We start from the raw sequence: 24,503 nt of genomic DNA on the forward strand, positions 1-24,503 counted from the left end.
GTGGCTTTGTCTCTGCAGCATCCCTGCCTTACTGCCAGTTTGGTGGCTAGGGATAAGGGAAATGGGCAGTGTCCAACTCCTCCCGCCAAAGGCTCTGAATCTCTTACGTCCCCTCTTCCTTTCAGTTTCTTCTACTCTCACCCTGCCACAATTGTGTCGCTTTTAAAAGGGATATCAGTTATTGCACAAGTGCCAACACATTACATTCTCTACAGACACAAGAGAGGTGAGATGCAGCAGTTTTCACAAGGGTCAGGACAGGCATAAGGAATTACAGACAAATCCCTTTGCCCTCTGAGCAGTTCTAGGATCCATCTTCCCCTGTTGCTTTTTGACCAGCATCAAGGTCTAGATGGTTTTGCCTGCCAAAGCCTGAAATGTAGGGAAAATGTTCACATCCAGTAATTCAAATGTCAGCAGACCCCATCCAAATAGAGAAACGTCATCAAGTTGATATAAGGACCTCAGCTAGATGCTGTTAATGGTACACACTGCCATCGCCCTGCACATGATGGTGCTGTCCTTCTGAGTGTCTTGGGAGACTCCAAAATCCCAGGAGATACAGTACAGTGATTGATCAGGTCTGCACGAACATAAGAGTCTTCCCTCTGGCTGCAGCTTTAGCACAAGGTGGAAAGATGAGCAGTCTTGGGCTATTTGTTGCCGAGAGCTGCCTGACCTTGCCCCTGCAGAGATGGCCTAGAGGGGCTGTGTCCAGTCATGCCAAGCCTATGCCTCATGGCTGCGCACTCACCAGTGCCTGTCCCAAACTGAGACATGGCACTCACTGCTGAAGGCTTAGTTAGAAAGCACTCTGCCGTACTTCTGCCAGACAGTACATCTTGAGATGATTTGAGATACTACCGCTTTCAGCTGCTCTTCTTTGTTAGCTACTCCTCGTCCCCTGTTTCCATCACAGGAGCACATCCTGCTTCCCACAGGCTGGAGCAGCTGAGGCACAGCCACGTGTTGCCCTCTGCCAACTCAGCAACAGCAGATGGGTCTCCTGGAGGGGGCCAGCAGGGCCAGTAAGCTGGGAGGAGATCATGTCTCTGACAGACTTCATTGCTCACCAGAGCAGTTTGGTAGCACACTACGTAACACCAGGCTTTTCTGTTGCCCTGTAGGGATGGCTACTGTTGGCTTAACTCCAGGACAAAACCATCTCAGGATGTATCCTTGGTGCCTTCTGTCCTCTGAGGAGGCCAGCAAATGGGTCTGCAGCTCCTGCCAGACCTGCACCAAACCAGCTTTCTTCTGCTCCTCCTCTGCCTAAAAAAGCTGCACTGTTCCTTTAAATGTGGTGCATGTTAAAAAAAAAATAATAAATTGACAAGCTCTCTCACTCTCAAAAGAGTGAGAAATTTTCATTGATTGATTTCTTCATGGCTTCTTAAACAGATAATTAATTCACCGTGAACCTGCGGACACACCGTCGTGAGTCGTTAATATTGTAAATTCACATATACTTCAATAATCGCCTGACCCCCCCGTCACCCCGAAAAACAGATAGCTGTGCAGCAAGGAGGAGGGGAATGGGAGGGAATCGATTTTCGAAGACATGAAGGGATCACCCAGCAAAGGGAAGCTATTGATTCTCTTTTATAAGACACCGCTATAATATTTATTCTTTTGTAAACAGAATTAACCTAGCATCATGGGTCATTCCTATCGAACAACTTTCCTCACATGTGCACAGCAATGTTGATTGTACCAGATGAGGTAGAAACATCCAAACTGCACCACCCACCCTGGCCCACACCTCAACATCTGCCCAGCTCATGCCAGCCATGTCTCACTGCCATGGCACAAATCCAGCTGGTGCCAGGCTGGCCGCAGCAGGGATGGAGATGGGATGCGCAGGTATGAACAGCCCAGGAAGTGGCCACGCTCTTCTAACCAAGTGTTGATGGTACCATGGTGGTCCTGGGCTGTTTTGTGTTGGGGAGGAGGTGACTGGGGGGCTGCTGCAGCACAGACAGGTGTGAGAACCCCATCACATTCAATTTCTTCTCTGACCACCCATGGCAGGGGATGCAACCAAAGGGTGTATGCAGGGCATCACACACTAGAGCCCTGAGGCTTGGTGGTCCCTTGCACAGGGACAGCACAGAGACAAGAAGCAACAGGGCTGCCTGTTGCTGAGGCACAAAGCTGTTGCTTCTGGGAGGGACAACTGCATTTCACCCAAATTAAAGTTCAACCCAAAAGGAAATAAGAACCTAAACGTGAAAAGTGACAAGCAAAAGCCAAGGGGAGGATTCCAGATCAAGCATCCCAATGAAAAGCCAACAAGATGTGACCTAGTCCAGGAAGGATCTGTAAATCCTGGCTGGAGCTGTCTTCCTTGTGTGTAGCTGCATCACCCTTCTCCGTAACAGACCAGTCACACATTCAAGTCTCTCAAAGATGCATCTGTGTGGGACATCACAATGTGTCTTGCATAGAAAAATATGCAAATCCTTGCCTTAGATACAGACACATGTGAGGTCTGAAAAGCCTGGGGGATGTAACCCTGAAACCCCTGGCTGCCCATCAACTCCTGAATCGCCCACCAAGTACCACCACGCAGTCCAAAGCAAAACCAGAAATCGTAACAACACATGGTCTTCTTTTCATCTGCCTCACAGATGTGAAACCTTGTTTTCCAGCAAGGTCTTCCCAAGGACTTCTGTCAAGAGCCACCAACATGCCACAAGAGCTGTGACTCGGATTTTCAGAAAACTTAAAAAGAAAGATCACGCCTTCGTCACATTTCATGGGCTAAACCCGGAGCCCCTGGTGTGGAGAGGTGGTACAGGGATTTTAAGCTGAGGGATGGACCCTTAGCAAGGCAGCGGAGCCCAGTTCGGTGGCTGCCAGGAAGGGTCCGCTCGCTTTGCCTGGGCTGGCAGCGACAGGACGGCTCCGAAACGGCCCCTCCACCTGAGGTCCGGCCGTGCCAGGCAGCCGGCACTCCGGTTGCCTTCACCTCGCCTTTCTCCCGTCCCGGCCGGCAGCCAGGGCAAGCAGGAGCGAGCGATAAACTATGTCAAAGCATTCGAAAGCAGAGGGGGAAGAGGCAGACGGGGGCCGGGCGGCAGCGGAGGGCCAGGCGCAGGCAGCGGAAGCCCTAATTAAAAGGGAGGCCGCGGGCAGGCAGGGCTCCATTCAGAGGGCTGACAAAGGGAGGGTCTGTGGAGCAGAACCGGGAGGCAGTGAAAGGAGGGGGCCCCGTGGCGCCCCTCGCCCGCCGGCACGGCACGGCACGGCAAAGCGGCCCGTTCGGCAGCGCCCGTCTGACCCGGCCGCTCAGGCTGCCATTCCCTGCACGTTAGCAGAGCCACGGCCTGCGAAGGGAGGGAGCGCCAGCCCCCCCAGGTCACCTCCCAGCTGCCCGCCGGTAGACAAGCGTCTTTCCACTCCAGCAGTGCCCCTGAATGCACTAATTAGCCCCAAATCTTGGTGCTGGGGGAGGCCGTGCCGGTCCTGTGACAGCCACGAGTGGCCTGGCCCTGAAGGGAGAGTCAACGAGGTCCTGTCTTCCCTGTGGCCGTGGGTGGGACGTGGTGGACGGAAGCCCTGTGCTGGGTATGGGGCCAGCCCTGTGGCACCCCTGTCTGTGAGGGCACCCCGTGGTGTGGGGGCTCAAAAAGGGGACTGCCTGGCCTTGTGTTTTCTGGGGGTCAGTGCTATGAAGGGATGGGGGGAGAAACGAACAAGAGGCCCAGAGCTTGTTGAAGGGCAGCCTGTACATCACAGTTAATGCGAGGCTCTTTCCAAAACAAAGGCTCTCTATGGCTTTCAACATATTTACACAACAGTGCACAGAAAGAGCAGCGAAGTGCCATCTAAAGGATTCCCTCCCCACCTCCAACCTCTTTGCCTTCCCTCACACAGTACATCTTCAGCACCCTCTCCTTCTCCTCAGACCTTTTTTTTGCTACAAATTCGTATTTTTCTCTCCTGACACATGCTTTACCTTTGAGGGACTTCCCAAGGCTTTGCTGTGAGGCATTCACAGGTGTGGTGCCCCATACGCTCCCAGTTGAGGACACTCAATGGAGAAGCTCATGAATACGGGAGTTCTAACACAGTGGGCATGTTAGGAAGATACTGCTGGTGAAGGGTCTAGCTAGGTCCACCCTAGTTCTAGCCAGTCTTCCCTGGACCTGAGCAACATTAGAATCAAGTCTTAGCAGAGGTCACCCTGTTACATGTCCCTAAGTGAGTTCTGTATAAAGACAGGAGAAGAAAACCATATGATTCAAGTAGGAATCCTCAGGTTAAGTCAGTGGCTGCCACAGGACCATATGGTCTTTTCCATCTAAAGACCAAGGCAGCCCCAGAGATGCACCATCCTTTGCTTGCCTAGCAAAGGGACAAAGAGAGGTGTAGGGAGCTATGTGAGAGCTCAGGGACAGCAGTGGGATCAGTGAAAGAGATGAAGAGAAAGGTGAGCACGCAGTGGTCTCACTAAGCTAACACCAGTTAAACTAGGTTGACACAGAGCCTTTTGTCCTGGTGCCAACGCGGAACAAACCACATCACCTGATTTAGCTGGCTGTGTTATCAAGCTCAAGGATTCATCAGCTCCCAGACCCCCTGTTATGGTGCTCACAGTCCTCATAGCAGAGTGGTGCCCCCTCACTCCAAAAACCTGCAGAAGTCAAAGCCCCTCACAGGCTCTGACATGGTGGGGGGGAAAAGCGGCATGGTATAGAGGAGTAAAGAGCAGGCAGCAAACCAGGGCCATGGATTAACCAACTCATCTTTGATGTTCGTTCCCTTCCATGTCTTCTCCATCCAGCTTCCAAGGTCTTCCAGCTAGGGCTCCTTTTTCACCTGTACACCCCATAGCCCCAGAGGCTCCCATTACACTCCAGGACCCTGATAATGACTGCAAACAGCCAGGAGAAAACTGAACAACTCCAGTGAGAGTGTAACTGCCTTCAAAGCTAGCAGTGCCAGCATGAAAGACTGTTTTCAGTATGAACAGCCTTTCCACCATCACATGCCTCACGCAGGTGCACATCTTTTGCAAAGGCCCAGGGGACTGAAACAGCTCTGCAAGGCCTTAAGAGAAGGGAAATTGTTATCAGAGTCTCCTGTTGACTCCACAGCCCACCAAGGAGGCTGCTGGCTTCTGCAGGCCATCCCCCATCTGTTGGAATAGCAGGAAGTTTTGCGTTAGCAATAAAAAATACAAAAAGCTGGAGTCCAACTGGTGACTGAAGTCTGGTGTCAGGCTCCGCTGCAGAGATATCACAGCTGTGTACAGTGCCTGCTCTCAAAGAGGTGCTTATTAAACATTTGCCTTGGGTTTATTTTCCCCGTTTGCTAAAACCAAACATTCACAACAAGATTCTATAAGGGAGGGCTGCAAATCAGAAGTTTGATTTCAAAAACCAAATCCTACCAGCCATCTGACTCGTTTCTTCTTTCTTTGCTCTCTGCTTTTAGCCTTTAGAGAGGTTACTTTGAAAAGCTTACAGCCACATGGGCTACAAGTGGTGTTTATTTTCTAATGAAGACCCCAAGCAGCCAATGCATTCTTTAGAGCTGGCAAAAGGGGTTCACATCACAGAACTACCTCAAGATACAGAAAGGACTGTTTTCTAAGCTGGATATTTTTGTGGAGTTCTTGCCTTTTTGCGCAGCTATCAAGATGCTTTCAGTAGCTGTAGATACCTTCCATGCATGAGCCAGATCAAGGCTTACGAGCTGGTCAACAAACTGGACTCCCAAAATACAGAACACACATGAATGCCAGGCTGTTTCGAGGAAAGCTGTCATTAGCAAGACTAAATCATCAGAGCTGTGGACATGATTCAGAAGTACCAACATCCAGATGTCAACAACACATCAGGTCTCCAATGGGAGTGGGACAGTTAGTAAGCTAGGTAGTACCCACAGCTTTGCATCATATAGGCCAAGAGCACATGAACTTCTTCCCAACTAAATACTATTCAGCTGCACCTGAAATAATTTGAAGCAGATTCCCCACTGAGTCTGGGAAGTTCTGGCTGATTGCAAGCTCTCCACTGAGCCTTCACATTTCCCACTGCCACATTTCCCATCTTGGGAAGCCGTGGTCCCTAGGCATCGCTGCTTTGCTTGCACCCTATACACAAACACTGCAGTGCAGCATCCACAGGAGCATGGCATCTCCTCCCTGCAGCTCTCCTTGTGACTGGGCCAGTCCTTGGCATGGTCAGCATCAAGCTGGTCTCCACCAGCAATCTGGGCACCCAGGGGAAAACTGGCCTCCCTGTGGAGCCATACTGTGAGGCACTGACACAGATCGATCCACAAGCTGCCCCTGATGTTCTCCACTTCTGATTGCTACATTTTTTGTGACAAATTGATAAACTGCATCTCCACTCAGTTAAAGATTTGATCTCGCTCTCTTAATCCGCTATCAATAAGATATTAATCGTGCACCCAACCCGTTCTGTTCTCCCTCTGCCTGCAAATCCAATAATCATTTCAGAATTCACAGCCGAGTGGGGCACTCCCTTCAAACAATTAATTTCAGGGGAGTCTCATTTATTTTCCCTGTAACCCTCTTCCACCCCACCCCTCCCCTGCTTGCCTGTCTGTCCCCTTCTCCCACCCCCATCTACACACTTGCCAGCTGAAACTCTTGCTCAGCAGAGACGGGAGGTGGGAGTGTGATTTACACTGGGAGCTGGGGAGGTCCTGGTGAGCTCCCTTCCATTTGCTGCTCCACACAGCCGATTAAACCCCCCTTGCCCAGACCCCAGGGTTCTCTAAAGGTGGAGGCCAAATTCACCCCAAAAATAACACCTTGTCATGCAGCCAACCACCCTACAAGGAAGTGGGGCACATCCTGGTCTCCATGGAAAGGTGGTGAGGTGACACACAACTCCCTGGCTGGGGCTGAGGCTCTGGGTGCCAACTGCGTGTTCACCCACCAGCAGGACATGTGTGAACCTCTAAACCTGGTGGGCTCAGCCTCTGAGTGTCCTTGTAGGGAAGTCACAGGGGAACTGCTTCCCAGGTCATGCCAATGTACCTGCCCCACAGACACTGCCCTTTCACCGTGGGTGTTGCTACCCGTGTGAGAAACCCTGCTTGCTCACTGATCGATCCCACAGTGATGGGATTTAGGATACCCCTAAAATGAGGTAAGTACTACATAGCTCCTCTACCCTCTCCCCTGGCCTTTGCTCTGCTAGTGGCTCCAGATTTCCACCCCTGGACAGCCAGGGCAGGGTTTGTGCATGCCCAGAGCAGGGCAGGTAAAGTCTTGTTGGGTGAGAAGTGTGGGCCATGACGATGGATGAACTGCTGACAATAGAGCTTTATCCACATATGTCATTGACATCTTCTAGTAGCCCAGACTGCACTTTTTGCTTTGGAGTTCAGGGCTTTTAGCTTCTCCCAACAGTCCAAAGGAGAACTAAGCTTCTTGGACAGCTGTGCTCTCAGGCAAGGTCTCACTGCATTGTTCTTTCCCCATCCAGCGTTTTCTGGCACTGCATCTCAAGTGCATCTCAACAGCCAGCCCATTTTAGATGAGGCTGGTAAGCAAATTTGTCTATGTAGTAATTTCTAGCCACAACATTCATATGAAGGCCACATACACAGAGTAGTTTGTGCCTCAAACTTTGCTACCAGAAGTGCTGAAGACCAAGCACAGAGCCCATGGGGGAGGTAAAAGATTGCAGAGAGCACCACGGAACATGCAAAGTCCTTCATTATCCATGCAACAAATACTAAGGAAAAAGCCCAAATTAAAGTGTCCCTCACTGTTAAAGGACTCCCTACTGATGTGCTTTTTTTTGCTTTGTCCTCTGTTATCCTCCCTTTTTACCTCAAAACCCACAGGAGACAGAAGCATTATGACCAGAGACAGGAAGGACTGGGAGAGCAGAGCTGTAGCTAGCAATAGCTGCTGTTGGCATCGGCAGGAATGCCAGAGGAAAGAGCGTCTCTGTTCCTGTGTGGGGACCAAGAGCAGGGCTCTGACAAGCTCTTTAAGCTCCCCAGGCTCCAGAAAATGCTGCGCAAAGTGTTTTAGCAACAAAAGTCTTGAGAAGAACAAACACTCTAATCCCTTAATGAGCCGGCTGATCCCCCATCTTGGCTCTGGCTTCTGTAAAGAGCCACACGCTGCCCTCCTCCCCGGCCCCCCCGGCCCCCTCTGGAGCAACCCGCCGCGGTCGCCTCAGAACCGATTCAAGGTGCTCTTCGGGATCCAATCCAATTACCCTGCGTCCTGCTGAGCGGCCCCACAGACCGACGGCTCTTTCAGGGCTGAGTCTTATGGCCTGTTAATCCTCCCCTCATTAAAAGACCTTGTTCCTCCTCCTCAGAGATGTAAAAAAAACCCAACCCACAAAAAAAACCCCAACCCCACACTGGGAAAAGTTTATGCAAGAGAGCCCCAGAGTGGAGCACGAAAGCTGGACTGCAAGCCGTGGGCTCTCCCCACTCTCAGAGGTCACCTCTGTACGACTCGGGGGTGTCCCTGCCTCCTCCTGCCCCCAGACCTGGCTTGTGCATGAAGACAGGCAACTGGCCCTCGTGCTGTTCTTGCACTGTGGCTTTATTGGCTTCTCTTTAATGGGCCTGTCATTAAGCCAGAAGGAAGCTGGGTGGGAGGGTTCCCATAAAAGTAAGGCCTCACAGCTAATGAACGCAGCACCCGGGGGGAAAGGACACAGGAGCGGCAGTTGTAGTTGGTCATGCAGGACTGAGCTGGCCTTCGCAAGGACAGGGTCCCTCCTCGCTGGGAGAGGAAATGTCAGCGCAGCCCCCTCTGCCATCCACCCCTCTGATCCCACACATGCGGGAGGGACTGAGATCTCCAGCCCAGAGGGTGGCCATTCCCACACTCGGGAAGCTCTCCTCAACACTGAGCTGGAGGGATGAGCCAGAGATCAGTCAGCTGCAACCAGCTCCTAACAAAGTGCAGTATTGCCTCCCTTGGGGTGATTTTGCTCCTTTCTCTTCTGCTTCCTTCTGTCCCAAAGATGCAGTCACAAACCCCAGAATTTTCCCTCCAGTTGCACATGTTATCGGAAGTCTGACCAGTAGCTGCTGCTGCTGATGCCAGCCCACTGATAAGAGTATAATGAAGAGCAGGACCACCTCTCTTCTGAGGAAGATCCGCATATGTACAAGCCAGGCCCTCCCTGCAGTCTTCAACTCACCCTATTACAAAGGGCAATAAGGAAATACGGTAATGCCGAGAAAGTACTTCATAGTCAGCATTTTCTAAAATAAATCATAGTTCTGATTGTCACTGTCTGGTAAGCTGGATTTACATCCCTGCGAGCACATCACAGAGCACAGTTTCAGTCCTAGGTCCCAGGAGTATTAAAAACATTCCTAAAGATGGAGACAAACCTGGGAAGTTTAGGTGGAAGAAAACAACAAAAACAGGGTTAGGTAGGATGGTAGGATAACAGCAGGGACTTCTTTTTAAAGATAAGGAGATGAAAATGAAGCATAATAAAATTAAGGGAGAAACCTCCTGACAGTGAAACTCATGAGAAATCTTCACTGTTTAAAGGTTTTGAAGATTGCACTGAGGAGAAAGGCAACAGGGAATATTTCAGTGCCAGATGCTCCTGATGTTGTGGTACAATAGGTAGTATGGGGCTGGGGGAATCAGTTTTGTTCTTGGCCCTGATACCAGCTCACAGTACAGCCTCACCACAGACTAAATTCAGCACACACTCGGGTGCTGCCACCATCTCTCCTACTGACTACATACAGAAGTCTCTTGCCAAATTTAAGCCCAACCAGTCAGGCTCTCAGTTAGAGGTAGCATAAGCATCATGGCTTCTGGGTCCAGGAGAATAATAATAATTCCCCCAAAGTCCTCTCAGAATTGAGGCAGTCCCAGCATTCACTTGAAAGCAACTACAGAAATGGTCAGCCTGCCTCTGAAGCTGCAAGTGATCCTGCCAGTTGGAGCATGTACAAAAAGGAGCCACGAGAATGAAGCAGCTCATTTTTGTGGGGCGAGTGGCTGGTCTCAGTGAGTCAGGCTCTGGTCTGGCCATGGAACATCTCTAACAACACACCTGTGACACTCTGATGCAACAGGTCTCAGGATTACATGTGACTGAGAAGGACTTCAGCGGTAACAAGAGGCACAATTAGGTCTTCCCAAAATTTTGTCATAGCAGGAAATTGGAGCATGGACTTACTGAGCATTCTCACAGTCAGTATCTGAATTTTCCTGTTCTAAGATAGTCAGCAGGGAAACACAGTAAGCTGGAAATGACATTTTTCAGTGCGGTTTCATTTTGAGTTTATTTTTCTGGGGGGAAGGACAGAAAAAAGAAAAGTTTTTTTTTAATTTCTTATGACTTCTTTTTTCCTTCCCCAGCAGAAAAATTCCTCACCAGTCTGTCATGGGCCCCAGGGAGGTGAACTGCATGATCTAATTGAGCATTATCTCAGTCTTCTCCAATTTCTCTCTTGTCACACAGTCTGCTTTTTGACCTATGCCAAGAGAAACAACGTTGGCATGAATCCTTTTTGGCTTTGACAGAGCCTGTTTCTGCTCAGCTCTCTTCCACAAATTCCTTCTAGTTATGCCATCTCATCCGTTCACTTTGCACTTGCACATTTAACACCGTAATTACAACATGCAAGATTAGAAATCAGACTCACCTTTTCCCACCTAGTGCTGGTTGTTTCTTTGTACTGCCTTCAGCGGGACCAGTAAAACTCAGCTAGTCAGCTTCACTTTCTGTTAATGGTCAGGTTCATTTTTTATCCTCTTACTGAGCCCAGCCATCTGCAGAGAACTGCTTTGCTCAAGAGCTTGGTCTCTTTCTCTGTTGACTAGTCATCTGCCATTAGGTGATAAGTCCTCCCATGTTGTTTGGAATTACTTTCTAAATAATTTCTGTGAATGATTGAAAATATCTTGGTCAGCTCTGACTGGATGGAGTGGTCACACACTCCAGCGTTTTCCTTGTGGGCCTTCATATGCTTTTAAAGTCATGTCTTGGGTGACAGTCCTGGAATCTTTAGAACAAAATAATTTTCCATTAGCTCCCACTAGATTTTACTTGCAAGTGCCTTGTTTTGCAAGTACTCTGGCTAGTAAAGCTGCCTGCTAGAATACCATAAGGAAACACACACTGAAGAGAGAAATCCCAAGGAAATTTATTTAAGATTTTTGTTGGATAGCACATTAACAGAAAATGCTTTCTGTGTGATGATTGAAGTCATTACAGGCCAAGTTCAGCAGTGCTGCTGCAAATGCAGACCTAGTCCTTTGACACCACACAGAATGCTGTGAGCTCTGGACTTGAACCAGCAAAATATTTAAGCACATGAGCAGCTTAAGAAATGAAGTGCATGGTTAAATACCTAGCTACATTGGGGCCAAAACATTTGGCATCTTATAGGATTGCTCCATAAAAATGCTTTTCATTTTAAAAAAGGTCATGTTTTCATCACAAATATATTCAGAATTACCAACTTCCTTTTCAGATGGAATTTACCATGGTTATCTAACTTAATATCATGCCTTTAACTGTTCTCTCTGCAGGCAGTTATGTAGAGAAGGGCTCTTCTTCTATGTTGTCATGCAGTTAGTTACACCACAAAGCTCATTTCTTGCTGAGGTGTCAGCCTGGGAAGGCCTGCCTCAGCAGGTTCCAGCAAAGAAGGGAGGGTGGTCTGAAGCACACAAATATGCAAAGACTCATAATCTACAAGGGGTATGTTCCAAAGCAGTGTTTGCAGCAGAACATCAAGGTGCTGGCCCAGATATCAGATACACATGTATAAGCCAGACTTTCTCTCTTTGTCAAGCAATTACCTGCAGTGTGGTTAGCACAGGAGACTGTGAGATAGAGATCAGAGCCCTCTGTGCTAACTATCAGCATGAACACAGAGTTACTGTCCCACAGACATTCTGTTGAAATAACAACAGCAAAGGTTGGAGGGGAAACAGCCTTAAGAACAGGCAGAGTGAAGAGCTTGCCCATCTCTCTCTGTCCAGAAGCAGTCACTGGGGTTCGTAATGGAGAAGGCTACAAGACAGCGGTACTTCCCACTTAAAATACCACCTCACAGGTTTAATGGAGCTGGCACATGGCCCACCACATTTTCATCTTCCCAATGGCACCTTCACCAGTCCATTCCTGCACCCAGACACTCAGGACACTGGAAGCCCATGGGAGCAGGGAGGTACACCAGTATTCCCCAGAAGTGATAAGTCAAGAGAAAGTCAAGTCAAGCTAGATGGCCTTTTACTGAATCCTCCTCTGGGGGCCATAAATAGCTCTTTCCTCGGTGACCCTCAGCCTCCCACAGCCCTTCCCCACCTCCTCCCCACCCCAGCACAGGCTGCTCCTTGCCCTCTACAGATCATTGTCTCCCTGCTAATTGCCCTGTCTCGGAGGAACAGCTCAGCAGCTTCAGGTGAGAGCCAGAGCTGTTAATAAGTAAATGATAAAAAAAAAGTTACAGAATGAACTTATATCTTGCCAGGACTTGCCCTGCAATTTGGCAGCCACAACTGTCCTGTTGCAAAAGGGCTCAAGCTCTTTTTTCTCTCTTGAACCAAAACTCTCACAGTAACGTTAAGCAAAAATATGGGGCTCCAATACCTAAAAGTGTGCCTGTGTGTGTGCATGTGTGCAGGTGTTGCCAACTCAGAGGCTGCCCTGATAAGCCACACTGTATGTCCATGTCTGTGTTACTAAATAAAACAAAGCCTGAAAACAATGTGCCCCCAGATCATCTGTACTGTTTAACTGCAGGCACCCTGGCTGGGAAATGGTTCCGTCTTTTCAGTGCCTGGACACAACATGTGCCACCAACCAGCTCTACTGGACAGCATGGAGAAAACCTCCAGCACCATGCCAGCTGTCTGGCACCCTTGCACACCATTGCAGGCTGCACCTCAGGGCCCCATCATGCTCTGGAGAGGATGTTTCCTGAGATGGAGTGGGGATGTGTGGCAGTTTACCATGATGGCTTCTCTCATCATGAGCCCAGTGCCATGTGGGAGCCTTGGTGCTGCAGAACCTGCAGTCACAGCCATCCACTACTGTCTTTAAGTGCTAAAACCACACTGAGCTCACAGGAAATCACCTCTCAAAATCAAACACAACACAAAGGACAGACAAAGCATTTGGACTGCTCCCTAGCCAGGAGCCCCATCCCAGAGGAAGAAACCTCTGATGTTAGACCTCAGAGCAGACTTGTTTCCATTTCCAGAGGGCCCGAATTTCCCCCGGAAACAGCACCCTGGACTCTCTGTGCCATCTGGCCTATAGGAGATGCTGTGGCTCCTGCCTCTCTCCTGTTGCTGTCCTTTCCCAGGAGGAGGTGCTGCAGGGTGGTGGCCACACTCCTCCGCTCCCCGCCTTTGTGAGCCTAACCCCATGGGGTCTCGTAATCCTTTGAAACCGAAGTTGTGTTGATGGATATATTTGCTGGGTGCCTCCCGTCTCTCCTGGGATCGGGCTGTCCTGTCTGGAGGTTCTGTGAGGGAGAGGGGTCTGGAGTTTAAGAGCGTTATTGTTACCGGAGGAAGGAATTTTTGGTCCTATAAATCAGAGGCAGGCAGCAGTAGGGCCAGCATACTTGGGCTGTGTGAACAAACTTCATTTCCTGGGAGACTGGCCTTCAATCACCCTCTGTCATACTCCACTGATCAGAGGTGGACATGAGAGGAGTTCATTAAGGTGGAAGAAAAATAATATAATAGGTCCTCCCCATGCATGCACTATTCCCGACCCCTGGGGGTGGCAAGACACCCCTTCCTTGTGCTGAGATCCAAAACACACATGCACACACACAGAGTCACTCACCCTGAATATGCTGGTATTCCTCTGCCTAAGCAAATTTCCTTCTAAAAATGGACACCTTGAACATAGCCCGAGGTTTTTTCTAGCTACTTTTCAGATGAACTCGGTCTGTTGACTCGCTTTGTAATTCTTGGCTGCACTCTGCTGGAGAAGAATCAGGCCCAGCACTTGGTGCAAAAGGAATCAACAGTTTTCTGACCAAAACAGAAAAGCTCAAAGCTCTCCTTGTTGATTTTGTTTCCTGGCTTTCTGAATGGACTTTTTCTTTCTTTTTTATTAGGGGGATAATCTCTTCTGTTTCTCTTTACTGTCCTTCAGCACTACCAATTGTGAAAATTATTTGAATTAAGGAAAAGGGCAAGAATGACAAATAAGCAAAAATAAAAAAAAAACCCACAGTGAATGAGAAAAGAAACCAGTTTGAATAATGGATATGGAAAAAAATTCCAAAGGGGACAGTTGTTTACTTGTATTTTTGAGAACAAATCGTGAGCCAACTGTCTACTGGAAACATGGGAAAGAATTCTAGTAAGTCCCAAGAAACTGAGATGGTGTCTGCTGTGGACTGCTCCAGTGGTGATACCAAGTGGAGTAAGAGCTCTTCAGACTTCTGAGCTCAGTTGTGCTGGTGACATCCATTTGCACGCGTCACAAAAAGTGTAAATGAAAGAAAGACATAATTGGTTGTTTCAACCACTTTGAAAACACTTTACTTAGCAGTTATTATGCTTAGAAGATACAAATACAAAGCAGAGAGTTTGGGTCCATATGGCTCAGGCAACTGATGGAAGATAAATTATGTTATTTTTGAGGTGCTGCCTGAGTCCAGCTTGAGGCTGATGGACAATGGGTGCTCTCTTCCTCCTGCATGGGAAATAGAGGCACCCATGGTTTAGTGAGCTCCTTACAGGTAGTTTGACTTGATGCCTCGTTATGCTGCTGGCCTGAGCTCCTGGAGATATTTGTGGTTCTGACTGGGCAGACAAAGGAGCATAGGCACTGCCACCGCTGAGTCCAGCGTCTTCACTCTGCAATGTGGTTTAGAAGCACCAAATGCACCCAGAGGGAATCAAGAGAAGGATTTTGTCTGAACTAATTGTGACAACAGGTAACCCTGGAGCCTAGAGAGTGCACTGTGGAGAAGGAGCCTTTGCTCACAACCTTGACTTCACATGGCAGCACCTCACTTTGCTCACCTTTGCACAGTTCTGCTGTTGGCATTTGTGCACATTCCAGTGGTGGTGGCCATCTGCAGCATTAGCATTTCTTCAGCCTCTGCTGGAAAGGGAAAGCCCAGAGATCCACATCTTCTGTCAAGAAAGCAGGTTGTATTATAGGGGCTGAGTGATACACCGATTCAGTGCATCCTCTGTGGAGATCATAGCATCATAGAGTCATAGAATAGTTAGGGTTGGAAATTCCTTTCCTTATGATCTCCTTTGAGAGACATTGTCTCCAAGGAAGGCAGAAAGGTCCATCCACAGTAGATGAGCTATACTAACCAGCATGTGGCTGCTACTGGTTTGAAAAGCAGATCTTATATTGGGGGGTATAAAATGAGTTGTATCTGCTTAATGTCAAAAGGCTGAAGCTCGATGGTGAGGCAGAGCAGAATAGTATTTAATCATCCTAGAAAATGTTGGAGGATATTCTCAGAAGGTTTCTTGTAGGAACACTTACTGCATAGAAAACATAGAACTGTCTGGTACCATCATCTTCTCTAGAGAACTAGATCACACATTTCAGTGGCACTTGATGAATAGTCGGTGAAGGATTTCACAGGCCTTCCAGATGAAAGAGGTTGTTGGAAAACAGGACTATGGGGTAACTTTTCCACCCTGGTTGTTCATCACCAGACAGGCTGTTTGCAAATTCACCGTTTTATTTACTGTGTGAAATCTTTCTGGATGGATATTTTACATTAGTATCTAAAAGGACAGCTGTGCTGTTGTTAATGGATATACATCTCTGTTGGTTTTCATGCTGTTTAGCATATTTGCATTAAGGAAAAGTTCACTGGGTTTGTTGAGAAGTGCCAGAGAACAAGGATGAATTAACTCCAAGCTCTGCTGGACCGGAAAGCAAAGGGAAACAAAAACTGAGCTAAAAAGCTAAGGCCATCGCTGCAGCAGGGAGAGGACAGCAGCATATAATACTGGTAATGTACTGAGGCACACTGGCTGGGGTGAAGGGACTATGGCTGGAGGAGATAGCCAAGGGTGCTGTCAGAAGGAAGAAGGTATAAGACTAAGGCATACCCTATACCCAAACACAGCTATATCCCCCAGCCCACTCCCACTACATCAGAGCTCTGTTTGGGTCATTAGTGCTTGTTTTAATTTATTTAGCCAATTTTATTGCTGGAAACACATGGTGATTTACAACCTTTCCTGAGTGCACAGATTAATAAGCCTTCTCCTCACTTCCCCCAGAGACAATTAACACATAGCCATGATGGGAAACGACTATGAGGAACATGCAGGCAATATGCTGAGAGTGCTAGCCATCAGTCTGAATCCCGCCTACAGACAAGGTCACTTGAAAGCCACCACAATGCTCCACCTGGAGAGAAGTGCCACCCCCATCACTGGGCAGAGCACGCAACAAAATGGACTGAGCAGCTCTAGGAGCACATCTGGCTGCGGGGTGCAGTCTGAATGCAGAGTCCTCAGGGAACTGGCATCCATGGGACACAAAGAGAGACCCCAGCCTCCCTCCTGCCTCCTATGCCATTGATTTTGTGTGTACCCATGAAGACCCTTCTGCCTACTTAGACTGGCTTCTTACTTCCAATCTGAACTGTTCTGTGACTCTGAGATAAAAGAGGACATGAAGTTGTAACTTAGTGTGAGGAAGAGTTGCAGCAACTGTCCTGAAGACTACAGACTTGGCTGCCAGCTTCAGAAGGCTTTAGAATTAAAGATGAAACACAACCAATGAGAGATTGGGGAAATAAGATAATAATCTGGTTATCTTCCTCTTTTGGGTTTATCTGTTTTCTTTTCCCAAGCTGTCTCTGTTTTCCCCTTCCCTTCTTTTGTTTTTGGGCAGTAGCTTCTGCAATACCAGTCAATGCAAGGTGTGAACTGGGCCCTCGGGTCTGGCCAGGGAAGGGCTGGCTGTGTGCTGTGGGTTTGTACAGTGCTGGGGGTACCACACTGCCACTGGGGATTGTAGGTCCTGTCAGTGTACAAGCACTGGAGATGGACAAACCAGGTGTACATTATGAGGAGGTAAATACCTGTGTGTGCAGGGAAGGGACGTGGCCATCAAATCAAAACCTAGGCTTCAGCACACATTCCAGGAATGGCAGAAATTATTCTGTGTGCCTGTGACACATAGTCCACCATCCCTCTCACACTTCCAGGCAGCTCCCTCCCTGAAAGCACCCTTAAAGCCTTGGGTTTTGAACCAAGCACCAAGTATTCCAACTCACTCTTCCAAAATCTAAGGGAAGAGATTTGGCAAAAATGTACTAATGATTTTCTCACATTTCAACCTGTTTGGGTTTTTTTTTTTTTTTTTTTAGCTTACTGAAACTTTTTTCCTCTGGTTCTGAGAATTAGAAAATAATTTTGCTCTTCAAAACAGAAAAAGAGTCAGATTTTGAGAGAGAAAATTGGAGAAAATTTTATAGCAAATTTTAGCGAACTCATGGTCATTTTTATCTCCGCAAGTATTTTTAAAATAATTCATGCCAGGTGTGTTCTGATGAAGGTGAACATGGTAAACCCCCCTTTACAAGCAGGAAAACTGAGTCACTGTCATTCAGCAAAGCCTTTGGCTGCATATGCCTGCTATCATTCTTCCCTCCTGAGCAGCTCAGTCTTGTTTCTCTCCTGAAACCCCATTTGTGAGCATCTCAGACTAAACCAGAAGCCTTAAGGAAAGTCTGGGTGTGATTCCTGTGGCAGCCCAGCAACTCGTTGGAGTTTGCTGGCCTTGCGTGCTTTCCTGTGCCCCAGGGCCCTGGTCATTGCCCACCGGCTCTATGTGTGCTCACTGCCTTGCGGGCTGTGGCAGCTCACAGGTCTTGTGGGGCATATGCCCACAGCATTCGCATAGGCTCTTGAATAACACTGCTGTGATTCTGCTCTCCCATTCAGGTTGCAGTGACTGCATTGTCCTGGCAGGTTGTCCATGGCTCTCCATGGAGCTCATTGCTGTGGTTGGGCCCATATGGATGTCTGTAAGGACTGTTTCTAGTGCTCACTTCAAGACATCATTGAGGAATCCCATTTCTCTTTAGTCAGGAAGAGTGTGTGCTCTTCTGGGCGTGTCTTGTTCCAGCCAAGAGCTCTTCTTTCTCATTGCTCAAGCTGCACAGGCTGCTTTTTACCCTTGTCTCCACAGATCCACCTCTCCCTTCCCAGAGCAGCAACAAGGTCTGAGGCAGCAGCAGGACCTCAGTGTGTCTCCCCAGCAGACAATGGGTTGGAGAGGCTGAGGGGAGCAGCTTTTCGGATGTAACGGTGCTGTGTTGCCTTTCCCTCCTCTCTGGACCCAGCCCTGCTGATAGATACTAGTGGGTGGGAGGCTGGCTCAAGCCAAAGCGCCTTTGACAGAAAGGGAGTTTTCACCCCACCTCTCCATCAATCAAAACTTAAACTTACTTGTGCCTATATGCTACTTCTTAAGTAGGGAAAATAAAAACTGGGTTTAGGAGAGTGCAAATATTTAACAATAAAAAAACCACATTAATTTACCCTTTTTCATTTCTACAGAAGGAACCTTAATGGAGTCACATGACTCTTATTCTAAGTGATAAACCACAGGTCATAAAGCACCACTTTATCACTCTGCACAAGCAGTATAAATAACAGCTATTACCCAACCTCACTCCATCTGATAAGCTCAGAGATTTTCTAATATACATTTCTGATTTTTTTAAATAATATTCATGATCATTTCCTCTTGAGCATTATGAGTCTCTGGCTATGTGGCCCTTGAAACCAGGGCCTGCAAGCCCTTGTACCATCTCCCTGATTTATGGCCATGTTGGTTGGGACTGACGCCCTAATGAAATCTGTGACACTGCATTAATGGGGCTGTTTGTTACCACTGGAGTTCAGCGGCTGGCTGTAGACTCAGAGCTGTGCTCAGGAAGGCACATGAAGAGTCCATAAAACCCACCCAGTGGGCAGCAAACCTGCCCTATCTGCACATACTGTGGCATCACCCCATGCAGAAGCTACCTGATGAGGTCTGTGAAACCCATGAGGGTAGAGATAGTGGGTCATGGCTCTGCACCACACACTGCAGCTACACAAGCACAAGTAGTAAGCAACAAACTCAGGGTCTTCCCCAGGACCACAACTGCATATACACACATCTCTCAAGCGTGTAATTAATACCCAGCCCCCTGTGTGCAGTCATTCAGTTGCACAAGCCACAGCAAATGTGCACCATCAGATTACCCACTAACAAGCACGTGTGTATGGAGTGTAACCGACACACATTCCTTCTACATGCAGGAGCATCAGTGTGATGTATGGACTAACAAAGATCACCCCACACCTCTCCGCTGACCTGCCCAGGGCTGATTTCCCTGTGGCTCCAGACCAAAGACACAGGGCAGTGTGCAAAGCCTGCTTGTGGTGTGTGTGCTTCATGTTTTTGAGGGTGATCTGCTCCTTTCAGCTGAGACACCTAAGTCAAATAGCCACCCAGTTCTCATCAAAACTAATGGCAGTTTGGAGGACGATTCATATCCTCAGCTCAGAAAAACTGAGCCAGCATGTATGCAACAAAGATCTCGTGTATCCTCCATGCAATAAAATACATCTGCAGGACAGTTATTTTAATACCAATATGCCCTATAGAGAGACACATTATCATGAACTCAATCTTGAAGCTACTATGGTAAGTAGAGAGAACTTCAGCTTTCTGTAAGCAGGGTGAGTTGATGCCTCTCCTTGAGCTACATAATCACCCAGAATATTTTAATATATGTACATGTTTGAGTATCTGGTCTTATTATAGGCTGGTTGAAGCTGTTGGCCCCTTTTTTTTGCAATCAGCCACTATCAGCACATACTTTCTCTTGAGTTTTATTTGTTCCTCTTTGTTTCATTTTTCATTTTTATAAACAGTTTAAGGAAACAAATGCAAAAAATCTTGTTTGTGCAATGCAGGCTCCTATGCAACAGGAAACTAAAATGCCAGAAGTGAATATTTAGCCTTAATTCTGCCCTGGGGTAAAACTCATCAGCTGCTATAACTGTGTATTACCTATCGAATAATGCAACACAGTAGACACTTTCTTCCACTTTAGTACGTACAGGGAAGAATCTTCATTCCTGTGTGTTTAATTTTACAACTTTTAATGCAGTCCTATTTGATGAACTGAAAGCCTTCCTTCAGAAACATTTTGGTGTGAAAAGAGGCAATACTGTGGAATATTTTCTGCCTATAAAATTTAGTGCCTTTTTCAGGATCGCTTTCACAGAATTTTCAATAGTCAAGATGGCCTACCAAAAAATCAGGGATTTGACCAATTCACATCTGCTGGAATTATTAAATAATTACAAATAATAAAGCATTGAGCTTAAAAATGACAATTTAAAATCGATAATATTGATATGGCTGAGTTTCATTTATCCTGGAAAGGAAACAGCTTTGACAAGATCATATTTTTTAATAAAATGAGTGCGGTATTTTTCTATCAGGTCTCTTTAATTTCAGCATCATAAAAATGTGGTATATCTTTATTGATAGACTTTAGATGGTGAATTCTCTTCTCTACAGGATATATATGTTAATGATTTTCTCAGCACTGACATACAATATGTTTAACCAGACGATTTTTCCTTTCACTCAGAGTTACTTCTCTGAGCAGTAATTTAGTGGGCAGTTCTCAATTGACAACTCTGAGAAATACACACACCACGTCTTGTTAAGAGTGCATTTTAATGATGTCTTGCTTGACCATGTTTCTTTTTTGTAGAACTGTAAATAATTCCTACTCTTCCTGTGATCTGTAGCTGGAGGGACACAAAGACCAAGGGAGACCAACTTGTGCAATCAAGTCCAGTGCATTTGCAATCGCTTTGCGGCAGGTGTTTAGTCCAAAGCAAACCACAATATCCCTCCCTATGCCACAAACCACAGAAGATTTCCTAAAATCCTCAACCAAACCCACTTGTGCTCAAAAGACACACAAAAAATAAAACAACCCTTGAAAAAAGTAATAGCACATCACAGGAAATGAGCAGAAGATACCTGGAGCCAGAGCATCACCCACTGCTGGGATCTGCATGGGCAGGGGAGCGTGGTAAGTGAATAGTCACAGCTGATCTCAGCGCATTGCAAATGTAACTCTAGTCAGGCAGTAGATGTGCTCTCTTTAATGATATTACTGAACAGATTACATAAATGAGTGAGAATTTATGTACAGAATTTGCATGTGTTTGCAACTGATCTGAAACTTATAAATACATTTCTGTATTTACACGCACAAGTAAATTAATATTGATTTCCAACCAGCAAGCACCACCAAAATGGCATTCAAGTGCATGTTTCCAGGTGCAGGGTACTTAGCTGGAGAGCAAAGCAAGTGAATTTGCAATGAGAACAGTGAAACTGTGGATGCAGTTCTGGAATGATTCGCATTGTTTGTGTTGCAGCAGTGCTAGGAGGCTGCAGACACTGGGGCTCTCCTGTGCAAGGTGCTCTACAACAGTATTGCAAAAGCGCTTGTCCCCAGCATGTCCTGGTGAGACAAGTGCCTCAGCACAGCAGCATGGGTCTAGTTCCCAAGTGGGTACTCATTTTTGCCCAGAAAGCTTTGATATACTGGGTGCACAGCTCAGCTAAATGGGTAGGCCATTAAAGATTTACACTAGCTAGCTTAGGGACATTGTGGCTACTGCAAGTACCAAGCTTGCTCCAGCATTGCTTCATTTTCAACCCCTGCGCTTCATTACCTCCCTGGATAGCTGCTGTCTGCACACACTCAGCACCCCTGCTTCCCAGCTACTCACTCCCCAAGCCCTAACATATCCATTCATTCCCCAGAGAGGACCCTCTCCCTGACTACCCACATTCCTGAGCCTGTGTCCATTCCTTCACTCACCTTCCTACATACCCTCTTACCTTTCACAGAGCTGGGCTGATGCTCTGAGCACAGACACCAGGGTGGCAAGGCACCATCCCTTGCACCATCCCTTACTGTCCTCCTGCTGTGTCCCCATTCCAGGAGTGAGCATTTTGGGACAGCTGTTGGGGCTGTGTAGGTCAAATCTAGACCCCTCTCCCCTTCACCAGATAAGGCAATTACTTTACCCAGGCTTTGGTTTTTAACCAAGGTTTTACAATTGCATCTCTCTGGATTTGCCTGTTTTTCCCCTCCACTCCCTGAAACTCTTCCTGATATTTGGAGCATTTTTCTAGGATATGCTTTGTTGTTTTGGGGTTGTTTTGTTGTTATTGTTGTTTGCAACCACTGGAGATTTCCCCTTCCTCTGGGTAATGGCCCATTAACTAGCTTTCCCCATGCAGGGGTAGGGCCTGGGAATTGCTGGGTTCTGGGAAATCCTCACCAGCAAAGAACCTTTTGCCAGCAACAAAATCCTCTTTTCAGAGGGGGCTCTGTGAAATGGGGTGTCGAGGGGGGACAGTCCCTGTGCGGGAGGGATGGGGACAGAGCCCACAGGAGAGTGGGGCACAGGCATTGTTGCTGTTTCTTGGAAAAGGCGCTGGCTGTGGGGAAGAGCGGGGAGAGGAGACAGGAGCCGGATTGTTAGAGGATTCAATGAGCTGTGGCCAATGTATTCGAAAGGTGCTTAAGACAGCCAAAGCTCCTCACCAAACACACACTGCTGTGAACAGCACAGCGCGCCCACCGGCTGCAGAGCCCCCCCTGCCATGCACATCATACCCCAGGAAACAACCCCTCAGCCTTTGCCCAGCCCAGCTCCGCATGGCCACGGCAGCAATGCTTCCATCCAGGCACACCTCTGACCACCTGGAATCATCCCTCAGATGTGCAGGCACAAAGGGACAAAGAGGTGCCCATCTCAGACCCATCTCCTCCCTCCCACCTGCACCTTTCCAGGTAGAAAGTAATTTGCATCTTTATATTGTCTCATTCAAGCAAACCTGGCCAGGCCAGAGAGGAGAGCCAGGGTTGTTCATAGACCTAAAAAAGGGAATGCAAAGCAAGTCTTGGGACCAGCAGGGCTGGTGAAACCTGGTTTCTAATGGCTTTGTGGCCTGATTCCTTTGCCCAACCTTTGTCACCACTGCCATAACACCCTTTCTTCCCACTAATGCCTCTCATTGCCCCAGAAGGACCCGCAGCTTAAATGCTCACTGACTCCAAGGCATGTGCTGTTTGGCCACAGGGCACAGAGGTGTCAGCTGGCCAGGAGAGAAGGCAAGCAGAGTAGAATGTTACTGGCATCAATGTGAACCTCTCTTCTTTACCCCACCATTAATTTTGACACAGTTTGCAGGCACACAATAGTTTGATGGGTTCTGTCCTTGTGTCAAGTACAGTTGACATTGACAGGTACGTTAAACATTGTAGTGAGGAAGGGGACAAATGGCAGAGAGTGCAATTGCCTAGGCTGGGTTGCCTGAGCTTAAACTTACGAAAGGTGACAGTTTCAGTTTCATCAGTGTCAGAACGTATCCTCACCTGCATCTGCAGAACCCTAGCACAGCTCAGGCTCATGACCATAAGCTTGCCACAGTTTAATCAGGTAGCTCCCATCAGTAACACTGCAGAAATCACTTTCCCGGGGGGGTCCTGTTGCCCAGGTCCAAAGATGAACTGTCTTCACCAGGGAAGGCTGAGCTCCTCTGGGCCTTCTGAAATACCGTGAGGCATTCAAAAATGAACCCACACCCAGAGATGCTCGCTGTGGCTCAGCACACACATCTGCCAGGTGATGCCACATGGGCTACGTGGAAAACAGCAGTGTCAGCATACTTCCTGTGAATTTCCACACTCAGCCAGTCCATCCCAAACACTGCAGATGCATAGAGCCACTGTCAACAGGGCTGGTACCATACAGATGCCTACCTGTAGCATCTCCCAGTGTAGGAAATGTTTACTCTCTCAGCATTGCTGTGGTAGTCTGGACCAAGATTAGAAAGGCAGAACTAGGTCCAAAGACCATATAAGAAGTCTGTCAAAAAGAGTGAAGCCTAAAACCCAGTTTCCTCATCTTCTGAAGCAATCCTTAGACTGCCTGCATACACCAGAGTACGCGCGTGTGGCACACTGTGGTGGTGCTGGCTGTGGCACTGAGCAGTATGTGGTTGTACCCATCTGAAGCATAGAAAAGCCAGATGCCTTTTACAGAGTGTGGAGATAGCAAAAGTGCAGCCCTCCTTCAGCTGAGGGTGGCTGCAACTTACAGCCACAGACATGCACACCCAGCACCCTCCTAAGGTAGTTCACATACAGCATGAGGGGCACGTGATGCTGCACAGAGACACCCTGCAGCATTACCTGGTGCTACTTGCGTGTGCAAGTTAGATCCATACAGGTCATGTTGCAACCATGCATGGCTGGTATAGCATGCCCTTGCCAAGCGACGACCGCAGCCACAGCAGAGACACGCAGAAGCTGATGTCACATGTATGTACAGTGACCATGTGGCAACACTTAGATCATTTGCTGCTCCAGGGCCACCTACCGTGTGGCCATAGTCCCAGCATGGCCACCTATCTTGCTAGGGGACGCTTTTGGGCTGTATG

General features: G+C 47.9%; 2 long non-coding RNA genes across 4 annotated transcripts in view; one reads left to right on the forward strand and one right to left on the reverse strand.

Moving 5' to 3' along the window:
* Positions 1-24,503, reverse strand: part of LOC134157570 (uncharacterized) — a 54,939-nt gene that overhangs the window by 22,821 nt on the left and 7,615 nt on the right. The window contains exons 1-3 of one of the 3 annotated variants that reach the window (XR_009962372.1): positions 13,800-14,289; positions 10,636-10,988; positions 10,365-10,464 (exon numbers count right to left, since the gene is read on the reverse strand). The exons of 1 other annotated variant lie outside the window; for it this stretch is intronic. This is a non-coding gene — a long non-coding RNA (uncharacterized LOC134157570). Of the gene's footprint in view, positions 1-10,364; positions 10,465-10,635; positions 10,989-13,799; positions 14,290-24,503 lie in introns of those variants that run through there. One more of the 3 variants, XR_009962374.1, reaches the window with a different exon arrangement.
* Positions 3,514-5,372, forward strand: LOC134157600 (uncharacterized). Its single transcript, XR_009962386.1, has 2 exons — positions 3,514-4,075; positions 4,790-5,372. It is a non-coding gene; the product is annotated as an uncharacterized LOC134157600 (long non-coding RNA).

The sequence above is a fragment of the Pezoporus occidentalis genome, unplaced genomic scaffold, assembly GCF_034315485.1.
Source record: "Pezoporus occidentalis ecotype Australia unplaced genomic scaffold, CSIRO_AGI_Poc_V1 ctg98, whole genome shotgun sequence".
NCBI classification, from domain to species: domain Eukaryota; kingdom Metazoa; phylum Chordata; class Aves; order Psittaciformes; family Psittacidae; genus Pezoporus; species Pezoporus occidentalis.